Source organism: Gavia stellata, chromosome 5, assembly GCF_030936135.1.
Source record: "Gavia stellata isolate bGavSte3 chromosome 5, bGavSte3.hap2, whole genome shotgun sequence".
In the NCBI taxonomy this organism is placed as follows: Eukaryota; Metazoa; Chordata; class Aves; order Gaviiformes; family Gaviidae; genus Gavia; species Gavia stellata.
The window spans coordinates 59379780-59394165 of NC_082598.1; positions in this window are offsets into that span (position 1 = coordinate 59379780).

The following is a 14386-nucleotide window of genomic DNA, read 5'->3' on the forward strand; positions in this document are numbered from 1 at the left end:
GGAGGAATAGTAGAGTCCACGTAAGCAATATCACAAATCTCATAGATGGTTTTATTTTTTAAAACCACACTCAGTGGCACACAATAATTTCCCATTGACAGATTTGCCCACTAATTTCTTAGAAAATACTTCAGTGTGTGGTTTTTTTTAGACATTGTGTGTGTTATTGTTTCTACTTTAAAAATAAAATAGTAGCAACACTAATGGGGAAAAATAAGACAAAAATCTGTCATTACAGCCAAATGTCTAAGATATGAGTCCCCCATGCAAATACATGGTAATTACTGACTTAGCTTGTAGGAAAAGGGGATGGTTACTCTATGCAATACTGTGATTAAAGCATCTGTTACTAGTCTGTTAATTTTTTTTAATGTAACTGTGGTGTACATGATCTGCGTGATTTCTACTTCTCTCGTATTCTCAGAAAGGATAAAATGGATTTAATGTCTTCTGAATCTCAGCTGGAATGCAGATTCAGCAACATTGAAGCTGGAAGAGAAATAAATGGTATTTAATACAGATATTGGAAAAGGGCTAATTTGGAACCTACATGGTAGGAGTGAGTACATCCAGGGCTGGGCTAAGCTTACTGGGCTAAGTACTTTGCTGGTGTAAACAGTATGGACTCAGCTTTACGCTTCTAACTCTTAGTGACTTAATTATGTCAGATTATTCTCTTTCAATTTCTGACCTAAGATGAGGACCAGTTGTTCTCCAGCAACGTAAAACTCCTTGGCTTCTTAAAATTTGAAAATGTATAACATAAAGAGTTTAATTTTTGCCAGTGGTGAAGAGTTGTAGTACTTGCTGAACTGGTCACTTACCTGTTCAGTTCCGTTCCTCTTCAATCGTGTCGTCGTTTCTCCTGAAGGATGAAAAAGTAAAATGTAATATTCAGCTGGCTATGAAGGGTGAAGGTTTTCTCTAAAATCTCCCTCACTGCACTGGAATGTATAGGTTCAGTAGTTACAAAGCCACGGAAACGTTTGCCAGCTTTTGAAATCTGCACTCAGATTAATTTTATAAAGATGAAACCCTGCTTGCTGAATGGGTCATGCATGGGTCCAACACAGGAGTAAAACCTCCCTCCACCAAACGCCTATAGGTGAGAAAGTGGGATTCTCCCAAGCCCAAAGGCTTCTCCCAAGCCTTTCCAAGTCCTACACTACAAACATATATTTGCTCCTTTGCTCTTTTTAAAAACGTACTGCATATTGCTTCTAGTGTGTGGCTACAGAGAGAGAGTCAGAGCCTCCCATTCAGCTGTTCCGCCTTCCCCTCCATCGCCTGATCCCTTGCAAGAAAGTACATTTGCCGTCCTGGTTCGTATGTCGCATTCTGATGGCATAGATCTCTCTTCTCCTACTTTACATGCTAGTGTGGTTTTTACTAGCTTGTTTGGCTTGTTTATGTGACAGCTTATTCATTGGTTTGATATTTTGCTGTGTGCTTTATTTATACAGTTGCCTGTTGGGGTCTGGAAAGGATTTCCCATAGTGGTAGATTGGCTAGTCAGACTGGATTTTTGAGATTCCTCATAGCGGTGGTACTAAATGTTAGTGATTAAGTATAACCTTATGTCAGATATCAATAACAGTAACCAAGGCTGGTTCAATAATATGTCTAGGGGACCCTTCCTAAAATAAATAAAACATATGGCTCAAGCCCATACCTAAAGCTCCCAGGCTTTAGGGACTTAAAATTTAAGCCCTGTAGTCACCTTTACAGGTATTTCTTCCCCAGTCTCACTCTTGGGAATATGAAACCACAGCCACACAGCGTAACACAGATATTTATATTAAAAATGAAATGAAGCATACCTTGAATAATGCGGTGGAGGCAATACCAGCCTCTGATTCACAATTATTGTTTGCCCCACTGACTGAGACCTAGTCAGCGTTTTTCATATCTACAGGACATTTGCTCTTGGAGTTCATCCACCTCTCCCCTCACTGTGAATTTTAACAGGCTCTGGAATGCTTGACCAGGCTTTAAGGGCTCTCCCCCAGCCCACGAGTTCTGTGGACGCTTGGGGAGTCCCCCCCAGTGCCGTGTCCCAGGTTTGACTTCACAGCCTGGCTGCTGCGTTAGCTGGTCCTGCAGCATCTCTTGCTGGGGACGGTGCTCCGCCACCACCCTGACCGGCAGCGTGGGGGGCAGAGCTAGTCCCGTCAGGAACAGCCCCATCTTCTCCACATCCATTCTGTGCAAGGCACGAGACTTATCCAGAGTAAAAGCGGGGATCGGTCGACTGAAGCCATTTCTTGCCGTGTCTGGGTGGGCAGCTTTCTACAGGCTATGTGTCTTCTAAAACTGAGTCTCTTTTCTGACTGCAGCTACTGTACCGTACTGCGCTTCCTCCGTGGTTCTAAACCACAGAAAATGGGCAAATACACGTATGCTCTGTTTTGTTTGCAAAGTCAAGTGCTCAAAACGTAGCAATGGCAGAATTAAGGCTTCCTTGTGTGCCACCAGAAAAATAATATCTTTAAATACATGACCACTCTCTTTAAATATATGACCATGCGCTACTTTTTTTCTACAGGATTCCCATTTAGTGCCTGGGTTTAAATACTGGAGTGATGAATTGTCTAAAAGCTATTTACAGTGAACCATCTTTGTTTGAATGTATCCGGTGAAGCTGAAACCATTTAGTATTTCTGGCCTGCTGGAACGCAACGTACAACTCAATTAAGGTAATTAAAAGGTGGTTTTGGAATGCTGATTGGGCTTTGTATTGAAGATACATTGATTTCTGTTGCTGTAAATTGTACAAGGAAAAATAACTGATAGAACAGCCACTTAAAACATACTCTGACTGATTAATAGCATAATAATAAGCAGGATGGCTGTAAATGAATAATTAGAATAGTAGAACAGACGTTATTTACCATCATGAATATCAGCCGTATTCCTTCCTTTCAGCCTTCACAGACACAGTGGCTACATAATAGGAAGACTGCCAAGCATTGCTGTATAACACATCTTTACCCCTAAAATGATGGTGCTGTACGTGCAGTTTCTGACAGTAACCATATAACTAATGCACTGTTAATTGCAGTTAATATCCTATCTCCTATCTGAAAGCTTTCCTAAGCCTTTTTATTACTTTGCTGATAAGCAAACATATTGACAGAGGGTATTTTGTATTATATCTGCTTAACTTATTTTAAAATAAGCCTATTGTTATGGTTTGTATAAAGCCTAAAATGTATACATATGCAAACATAGCTCTTGAAAATGTCTCGACTGCATTGGATACCTAAACAGGTATTTTCAGTGAGATTATTTCTCTGTTTGCATTATTTGGGGTACAGTGTATAGTGAGTAAAAGAAAAAAAGGAAATCCTACTTTCAGGTATCTCCAAGCAACATTTTTCACTTTTCAGATACAAACCTTGCTAGTATTCAGTACTGAAAAATGGACATTTTTACAAAACATAGCTGCGTTGTTCAGAGTTTTCAGAAAGAACTAAAAGTATGCTGTAGCAAAGTCATATGCAGCAAAGTTATAATTATTTTATGAAATATACAACCATACAAAACATTTGTAAATGTGCCATTGCTATGATATGTCAGCCGATAACTTTTAAAACAGGTGAAGAAAAGATTACTTATTTATTTATTTGGTTCTATGGCAAAATCTTGTGATTTTAAATGCTTCTGCCCACTTACTGTTTTAATCCTCTGAGCTAACGAATTTGCAGTAAGCCTCCAGACCTTTGCTGAGGAGCGGATGTGCAAACTTGTTTATACGTGTTGGCAGCATCAGCATCGTAAATTGCTCGAGCCATTGAAAAACAATAAACTGAACATGCTTCAAGAGGAACTAGTGCCTCTCATTGGTATTACCTCTTTCAAGATGACAGGAGACCTCAAGAGGCCTGAGAGTTCTTGGTTGTATGAGTTTGTGACTAATAGGTGGTTTGATGGGACGAGCGCTCACCACCTAGGGAAATTGAAGTATCTTTGAGCTCGATACCCTTTGTGTCTCATTCTTCTGTAGGTTATTGTTGTGAGGCCTGCAGGGACCTCTTTTACAGTTTGCATCCACAGACAATACGCGATCAGCAAAATCTTTTTAGTTTTACTGTTGCTATTGATCTGCTGCCATTCCATGCTGTGGCTAATTTGCTTGTTAGCAGTAATTTTCAAAGGTAATTACAGTTTTATAGACTGCCCAACTCTCATATATTTATTTCTTGCCTAAATAAAAGTTACAATCCTAGCAGCGAAAGGCTTACTTTTTAGCAAATGAGGGACAGTTTGTTTCCCGATTTTTCATTTCACTCTTAATTTGAAGATGACTCTGAGGATAGATGGAGGCAAGTGCAAAGTGTACTAAGCATTTGCGTTTAGAAACCCAAGTCGTACAAGGTTGGAAACAATGCAGTGACTTACCAATGGTACACAAGAAACTCTGGTGCGTGCTAAACAGTAACAGCTTGTGAGAGATTTCATACTAGCAGAGACCACAGACAGAGGAACGCATCATTAGAGTCTGCCTATGTGTCTGGTAAATTTTTCTTGACATCATGTAAGCGTGAGATAAAGAGAGGAAGAAATATGATGGCCAAATTACATGCACTTTAAGTTGAATGAAGCTCATCTGAATGTCTGATGTGAATCTATCTAAATCCCCAGTCTTAAAACTGAGCTGGGTTTCTCACTAGATTTGTATTTCTAACGGAGCTAAAGAGCTGTTTGATTTTAGTATGACTAGAAACACGTAGAAGTGAAACACGTTTTGGAAAGGAGCGGCGGGGGGATGCTGAGGGGTTTCACACAGATTTAACCCTTCTCTGAGCCTCAGCCAACCCCAGTGTAAATGGGCAGCTGTGCATCTGGGCTGGAGGGGCAAAAGCGGCTTCCACTGTTCACAAGCAAGAGAGGAAATGCAAGATTAAAATTTTTTTACTCATACCAATCCAATTCAGTTTGGGAGGGAGAGTTTTGTCCTGTAATTTCTGTAATCGTCTTTCACGAAATTCCAATTCCAGTGTCTACCTCCAACAACAGTGGGAACCAGCGTCCTCCAATTTTAAAAGTTAACTATGTTTATTATTTAAAAAAAAAAAAAATCATTTGGGATTTGGGAGCACTTGTGTATCACCGTGTTTTCCCAATCCCTTAGCTAATACCCTACCCTTGAACAGCTTCACAGTCCATGCCTCTGCCTGGAAAGGCACCACCCCTTCAGGTGCACACGATTATCAGCGCAGTACCCAGCAAACAAGTGCACCGATGGTTCAAAATAATACCACCCATTTTTCTTATTTTGCTGCGTTCACTCCAAGATCTACAAAGTTCCTGCCTTGCTCCTCAAATCAGGGATCCCAGGAAACTGCTGTGACCACATGCATTGGGCATGCTAGAAAGCCGCGGGCTTCAGATGGCGTTGGTAACCTCTTGTAGGTGACCCATGTATTTGTCTTAGCCCGTCCTGTTAAAAGCTCACCAAAGTGCTGTGTTTCTCCTAGCTGCCATTCTCCATGGATTTACCATGGACAGGTAAATTTTACTTGCCGAGGAGCCTGTCACAAACCATTTTGCTAGACAGGGTGGCTAAAACCCGAAATGGAAAAAAGTGATGATCCAACTGACCTGGCTGAGCACTGTTTTACATGGCATTTGCAGTAACTACCATCAGATAACAAAGTCTATTGTAATACTAGCAAGACTTGAGCTGTTATTCGCAGAAATGCCAGATTATTCTATCATGTATATCCAGCTCTCTTAACATGACTGTCAGATTGAGGATTCCTGTCAGAGAAGCAAAAAGCCTCCAAAAGTGGCATTCCTGCCTCTTCTGTTGGATGAGACAATTCCGAGTGCCTGTTGGATATCCTCTGGCGTGAAGCCAGCAATTCAACACCACAACACGTCCCTCCGCTGTGATGCCGAGGAGCTGCCAGGTACAGGTGAGGTAAATGCTATTTCATGGCATTAAGACAGCGCATCGGGAAGAACCGTGAGCCCCTCTGAGCACAGCGGGAGCTAAATTAGTCTGAATTAATCCTTGAGGGCTAGATGACAACATTACAACCTTCTGAGGGTAAGGCTCTGGGGGCGTTTTTGCGTTGCCCTTGAAGCCAGGTGGGAGGGAGATGGGGGTTTGGGGAGGCTGGTTCCCTCCCACCGGAGGGATGTGGTGCTCATACCTCACGTTGCTGTACTCCTTGAGCTGTAGCTCACTCCCAGATCCACATCTTTGGTTTATGTTTGCTTCCTGAGAAGTTGCCTTTTATAGCAGATTTTTCATTAACAGCCAAATGCAGATAACTCAATACTGAAATAGATACAGGTTAAAATAAGTCTTGAAAAATGTGCGAGTACACAGAGACCTCTTGGACTAGTTGGACCCTGTCAGTCACCCTGGCAGGTTTCCTGGCTCTAGAATATGTGTTTTTACAACTGAAGTAGTGAAAAAGCTTAAAAACTGACATCCACAACAAACAAGTGGCCAAACAAGCCCAGTTAGCCATTTTTAATTACTTGTTGTAGCTGCATTACTTGTTTTTGGTCTTTGTCAGTCAGCTGCGCCTTGTTAAGCCTATGACCAGAAACTACTAGAAGTAACTGGCAGGCAGGAGACACTTCTGGGGGTCTCCCCACTACCCGCCCCCCCCCCCCCCCTTTTTTTTTAAATAATTAAAGAGGGAAGAATAATGCAGATCTATCTTTTCAATACTATTTTTCTTCTTGTTTTGACGTTAAATTATAACTTATAGTATTGTCTTCCTTCCACATTCCTCTGCTGGTATTCCCAGTTTCTTGATACCTGCTTCTTGACTAGGTCTTACATCTGCTGGAGCCTGAAGTCACTGGAAACCCAAACTGTTTCAAATAAATGGTACTGAGGAAGTATGGTGCAGTCTTCAGTGAGACTTCAGATCTTTTGTTAAACTGAGATCTAGAGGATCCTCTGAAGTGGATCCTGTGAAATTTGTGAAAATTCTGAATTTCATAAATGTTTCATTCCTGTATCAGTTTCCATCTTGGCAGCCATTGGTCAAATGTGCTGACAGTTGAACAGCTTTGACTGTTTCTGTGAGCGGCTTTTGCTGCAGCTGTACAAGGAATTGTCCATCACTCCCCTGAGGGATTACCATTTTTACTCCTGTGTTTCGGCACTGTCTTGATGAATAAGTGCTAATAGAGCAATTAAAATACATGCAATACTGTGCTTTCATGGATTTGAGACATGCATTTCCCATGATCGCAAATTTCTAAGCAGTGCATAAAGATTCATCCAGTCAGCTTTCATTAAAGTCAATGAGTCAAAGGACATGTAACATTTTGGCAATCTTATCCCAAATAGCTCCAGGATAAATTTTATGCATGGAAGCTGCTCAGGTGTTTTTGAGACCAGGATAATCTTTGTCTTTAAAAAAAAAATTTTAAAAATCATTCTTTGCTTCATGTCTGATTTAATGAGACACAACATAGGTTGATTTAATTGCATATCTGACAGCTAATTGACTCTTCGACGTAACAAGGCACAATTTCAAGTAATAGATGTTAGAACAACCTTTGGTTGCCTTTTGGCCTGACTTACATCCCAAAGGACCCCTGGGCTCTAATGGGTAGGGTGAAGACTTCTGGGTGAAATCCTTATAGAGGACATGGGTCTACTGAGGAAAGCTCCGTGGAGGGCGGAAACCGGAGGAGGATGGGAGAGATCCATAAGAAGCTGCCAGGAGTATAATCCAGCATCTGTAAATGTTCAAAGTCTAATACTACCCCAGTGAAATCAATAGGATTTTCTCGGGATGAATAATAGCCAGCCCAATGATATTATTATGCTGATTAAGGGAATAGTCCTAGGAAAAAGAGTCAAAAAGACTGCTTGCATCAACACACTAACACTGATGTTTTCAAACACAACAGCTGTGAAAAGTTTCAGTAAAGCTAAAAGTGTCTGGATCTTGTTAATTTGGATTATGATACACAAAAAATCTCACAGAAGGATTTCGGTAAAAAGAAAGTACATGATATCTAAAATGAGCTGTCTCACACCTGCTTGTAATGCTTGCATGCACTCTGCCTGGTATAAATCACAGACTTTCTTGCTTGTGTAACCATAAACTTTTTTTTTTTTACATTTGGGATGGTGTTTTCTAATTTTCAAATCCTTCAATGAACTTCAGTCAACCACTTGTTGAACCTTACTGCCTCCATGAAGTTCAGAGGTAGATCAGAGTAACTCCAATTTCTGAGGAAATTGGGTTTGATATTCTGGTTTTGTGAAACCTTGTGGAGATGAACCAAAGCCACAAATGTCAGCCCGCATCTAATTCCCCCAAAGTTCAAAGAGATTCAGATCCTCTGCCTAGAACGTGTCTGCTCAAAATCCAGGCTGGGCTTTTATTCGTATCACACCCCATAAACGTAAGTCACAGCGGCAATTTCAATGTACTTAAGTTATGTATAATTGGTTCCTAAAGCTGCCTGCCACTGAAAACAAGCATAGTAAATTCAGACTTACAAAATTCCTTACGTCCCGTCCCCATTTAGGTGGGTGTTTTTTTGTTTCTCCTGTAGAAGCAGTGCTGATGTTGGTTTCCTTTCCAGCATAGCTAATAAAGAAAAACATTTTTAAAAGTCCAGGTCATTAAGCTGTCAGGAAATCTATAAGAGGCATCTCTTCTTGTAGACCAGATTTAAGAAGAATTAAAACTGAAACCTTCATAATGACTCTTTAAGTCTCTGAGTAGTTAAAAAAAAAAAAAAAAAAAAAGACAAGAAAAAGAATGAGAGAGTGCAGGGAAGCTTTTTTTTTCAGGCATCAGTATGAAAATTAACATTTTTTGCACCACTGTGTGCAATATTGTAGTTATTAAAAAAAAAAAAAAAAATCAAGTAGTGGAGGACATTAAAACTACCGGAAAATCATATCAGGACAGATGCTCTACATGTTTTGTAAAAGATGTATTAATCTCATCTCACAGGAGCTGTCACTGTTACAACTAACCCTGGAGCTGTAAAACGAGCTGTAAAATGGATTTGATTCCAGAATATTACAAGTTCTGTCATTATGGGTAAGATTAACAACATAGCCTGATGGAGGTCTACTGCTCTTAGTGATGCAAGGATGCCTAGGACAAGAAACGGCTTCATAATTATAGCTGTCTTAGTGGAAATAAAAGGGCAAAAGGGAGCATATTGAACTAATTATGGGTAACAGAGAGGTGAATGCTCTGAGCAAGGTAGTAGTGAAATAATTTCATGGGGACAGGTTATAGAAAGGGTTATGTCCAAAGTAAGTTAACGGCTTTAATGCTGGGTTAAAGTTATAATGTATTTCTGTATGGCTGAACGATGTGCTAGAGCATTGCATGATCTGTGAGATTTCTCTTCGGAGATTTTAGCAGGATTATTGTACAGGCTCCTGTATATCTTCTGTTGTCATCCATGCCTTTGGGATGTAAACACCAAAGTACTGGCATGTGAAGACAATGGGAAGTGCATCGCATGCTGGGACTTTGGGAGAAATGTTATTTTCTGCCCAGTTTCTTCACAGCCTGAAGCCTGGTTGTGTGTACATTGCGTATAACGCGCTGCCAGACAATTGAATTGGTTTTACATACACCAAATTCTTCAATATTAATCATCTGTTTTTGTAGGTCTACTATGGATAGCTTTCAACCAAGAGGCTAAGTAAGTACATAGCTCTTCCTTCATTTACAGTGGTGTAAATCGGGAATGCAGGTCAGAAAACTGGTTTAGGCAGTTGGCAAATGGGAGTCTAATGAAGTAGGCACTGGATTCCCAGCCTTGAACTGGCATCCCTGAAATGGGCGGGAATTTGTCTGACTTTAGCAGCAGCAAGGACATCGCTGTGCTGGTCCTTGGTGGGCATTGTCACGGATCACAGGGGCATCAGCTGGGGCGTGGGAACAACCTCTGTTAAACAGCAGCCTCTATAACGTACGTTGGGTTCCCCAAACCCCCAGTTCTGTTTCCAGTTACCCACCTGTGCGGCACACTGGCTGCCACAGCTGTGTTCAGCACTATCACAAGAAAGCACTCTGCGACCGGGAGGTAAGATGTTGGGATGCTTTCAAGTGCCAGCCTCCGTTCAGCCACTCGCGGGAAGGACCAGGACAGGGACCGGGAGAAATGGTTTGGGGAGGAAAGAGGCAGAGAGAGGTTGGATTGGCTGGGGTGTGGAGGAAGCAGAGGGAACAGTTTATGGTTTACGGTTGGACTTGATGATCTTAAAGGTCTCTTCCAACCTAAATGATTCCGTGATTCTATGATTCCATGAACAGGAACCGCACAAGGTAAAGAATGGGATCAAGAACCGGAGGCAGAGGATTTCAGAACTGGGTTTTGTATGTGTTGGCACTGGGGAAGGTACAAAGCTGCTAACGAACAGAAAGTGTGGAAAATACTTTTTTCTTTCCCTATACTGAGTAGTTTGAAAATACAAGCCAAAATTCACAGTCTGAGTTGTCATCACATTTCTTTAACCTTATTTCTTCAGTTACTGTTAGGGAGACACATTACAAACCTCTTAGGAAGAGAGACCAGACAAAGATGCAATTTGGAACTCCACTATTAATTAAACAGTGCCACAACTTAATGAAACTTACAGATGTTTTATCAAAGTTTCAATTTCTCATTTGCACTATACCAGGAAGACAGGGAGGAGTAGGATTAAATACGGAACACTATATTATCTCCGCTTAACCATACAAATGACACTCATATGTTAGGCCTTTTCCTCTAATTGCATTTTTGCTTCTTCCTTCAGAAACAAAAATGTCTTGATAAAATGAAACCGATCCTTAGGCAACAGCATTTTCCTAAGAAATACAGTGTTCTTTTCCTCGTGCTGGCTTTTTCCTCTTGCTGGCTTGTGCTCATCTGGGGTTAGGTCAGTGTGGTTGGTGTGATAGTGTGGTTCATTCGTCTCCATCCACTTGTGTACTTACACATGAGTTACGACTGCGGAAGCCACAAGCGTGTGGTGGGATGGAAAAACATATTAGCCTTAGGTCTGCCAGGATCAGGTCCAATGATGCAGTTTGGTTTTGGTTTTGAAGACGAAAACATGATAGCACATGTGAGAACATAGACGCGTTCCCACTCTAAGATGCCCAAATCGTAACGGGGAGTCCTGGAGAGAGATTCCTCTAAGACACATCGCCAGGTCATGGCTCTGTGAAGGGGCAATTCTCACCTAAGCAGCTACTATTGCCTCAAAACACAGTAAGATTTCTTGAATGCAGGACAGATCTAGGCCCCATTGGCTTCCGTGGCCTTTGTCCCTGGCTTCCATGAGTCGGGGTTAGCCTTTAAACAGCAAGTTCATTAATACAGAAAGCCTGTTACTTTAAAAGAGCTCCTTGGGCGACCACGTTTGATTTTCAGTTTTTTTAGACCAATCAACACTACAAATAGTTGGGGAAACACAGGAATGTCAGGAGTGAAACAGCAAGAAAAGACAATGGTAGACACAAAAATCTGCAGCTGGAGAGAAAGGAATTTTGCTCATGCATGTTGTTTTATCACAAAGGACCAGAGAGAGAGAGAATGTTGGGGTGACTCTGTATCTCAAAGCAGTGACTACTGGGAACAGTGAATAACATTTTTGCTGTCACTTGTTTCTGCAGTCCATTCAGTTTGGCGTCTAGTAACAGGGCTATGATCTCTAAGAGCTTGCGATCATTACATCTGAGTTCAGCTTCCCAATCTGTATTGGTGTTAACAGGGATCATGCAGCTTAAGAGCCAAGGCAGCGTTTTAGAAATGAAGGAGTGTCGGATCGCCGAGTGCATCCCTTGCCAGTTCTCAACAGTAAGTTGTTATGTTTTTAATTGTCCGCTGTGACACCACTGCTGCTGGAGGTTCGTCATGGCACTGGAATTAGGATGGACCACAAACTCAGTCATATTTGTTGATCTGCCAGACCCAAGGACAGAAAGAAAATGTGACATCTGAATAACAAGAAAACATGGGAATTAAGGAGAAACCTAGGAATTCTTCATGCATAGTATGTAATACAACTCAGGATTCGTTTCTGTAGTGAAAGAACTCCTTCTGCGAACTCAGGTTCATAATTCTTTATGTTAACGTAAATAATTTTCATTAATAGATTGGGGGTTGTTTGGTTTGTTTGTGGGGAAGAATATTTCTTTCTGGGCACAAGAAATGCAGAATGTGTCCTGACATGAGATGTGGATGAAAGGCAGGAGAATAAATTTCAGTTAAATTCTAATACTGTAGGTCTTAGTCAGATGACTAACTACTGCCGGGTCCCTTTGTCGCATGAGAAGGTCCAACAAGTATTAGTATGCACCAAGGGTTTTGCAGATATAGTGGAAACACTGATGCTGCCCTGCTGTGGTAATTTACACACAGTATATGGTGTAATGGGCTTTGATTATGGATAGACCTAATTCCCTCCCTGTGATGGACTGTGATCTGATCTACATTCATAATCCTTTTGTAATGCAGTGTGTGGTTGCTGAAGGTTAATTGATAGCAATTGACTAATAAGGTATTTTGCTATTGGAAAGAGGTGGCACTCATTTGGAATAAAGACGGTACAGAAGAAGCTGAAAAGAGCAAAGCAAAGTTATGGTTTATAATTGGAGATAGGTGATTTAAAGTGTATCCTCAGAGGCAACTTGTTATCGTAAGGAGGGACAGGACATCTTCAGAAATCTAGATGGCTTGGGTTTCTCTGCAGGTCTTTTCAAGGCACAGGTTGTGTAAAGAACAATATTGTCTGAGAAAGAAACGCCACTAATGACCACAGAGATGCAGAAGAGTACTGGGGACTAACTTAAATTGATATTAAAGAAATGAAATGAGCCTAAGGTATGTAGAAATTACATCAATTAATTTTTCTGTTTCTTTCTTCCCCTACTACCCTGTCAGTACGTTGTGTATGCGGATTGCAGTATTATCAGAAAAAAAGACTGTATGCCCAATGACTGTGCTCAGTCTGACTCTTGGATTGCCGTAGACCAAGCTAGCGCTGACATTTAAAACAACCCTATCTAAAACACAATGAACACATAATCGTATCTTATCGCCCTCAGCATCAGTGTCTTAACCCTCTGCTTAATGTTTTAAGCTGTGAGGTTTATTTTAGAATCAGGTGCGCAATTAGTCTGAGCGTGTGATTATGGTAACAAAGTGATTTCTGTGTGCTAGCCAAATTACTTTAAACCCTTAGTGCTTTTATGCATTGGATTAACGATTGGTGCTGAATAATTATATGGATATACTTCTCTTTTTGATATCATACCCTCAAACTCTTTAGATTTTTGTTTTTGTGATATTTTGTATCTTAACGTATACTGTTTAGAGGACTTTAATTCAGTCAGTAATTCCTTAATTATTAGAAACATTGATGCAAACGTCAGTATTACGTCTATGTTTATGAATGATTAATTCATATTTTGTGACTATAGGCAACTTTTGATTTTTTTAAACCCAAATAATAGTAATTTGGATAATTTAAAATCGTAATCCTAATTACTACAGAGTCAGGAGACCATGTCTCTATACAAGACAAAAGATACAAATTAAAGAAGGGAGATCAGTAAAATACTATTTTTACTTTTGTGAGCTTTTTGTAACTCCTTCAGAGGACCTCACAGGATTGCATCTTGAAAATATTCTCTGTAAATAGTTTTAAAGCTTCAGTGTCAGTGCTTACAATTTTCCATGTAACACCCAAGATCTAACTTTCCTGGAAAAGTAATCAGCCACTCTTCAGCTGTGGTACAGAGATGGACATTTGTGTTGGAAACAATTTTGGGTTTACATGCTGGAAAAGAAATCACTAGGGATCAGTACCTATGCGTAGGCACACAACACAGACTGGCTGAGACTTCTAAGAGAGTGCTTTGGGGAGACGGGATTTTAATGTGCAAGATTGTGGTACTGCTGCTTCTCATCTCACCCCATCTCTGGCAAAGGATTTCCAAAGGCTGCTGGGCCTTTGCTAGGACCAGCATGGTCTTCCCCTGCCCAGAACAGAGATACGGGAAACAATTCTTGAATTAAACCCCCAACACAAAAGCAACCACACCACAAATCAAGATCCCTCAAATATATTATGCATGGGCTAATTAAACTGTGACCTGGAATTAACAGGCGGAGGACTGGAGTATATCCCATGCTGTGTACTATCCACGAGCGGTATACAAGGGCAAACATTACTTGAGTAGCACCATATTAATCTTATTAATTCATACCTTATTTAACTAAGGGAAGGGCTTCTGCTCCAGAAGCGGGTGCATTCCATCAAAATGCGTGTCTATGACCAGTAAAGTATCTTACGGTCACTGAGATATTAAAATTTTGACAGTTCGTATTTACGTTTCTTTTAATGTCATTGGCTTCTGAGCAATTGATATTTAAG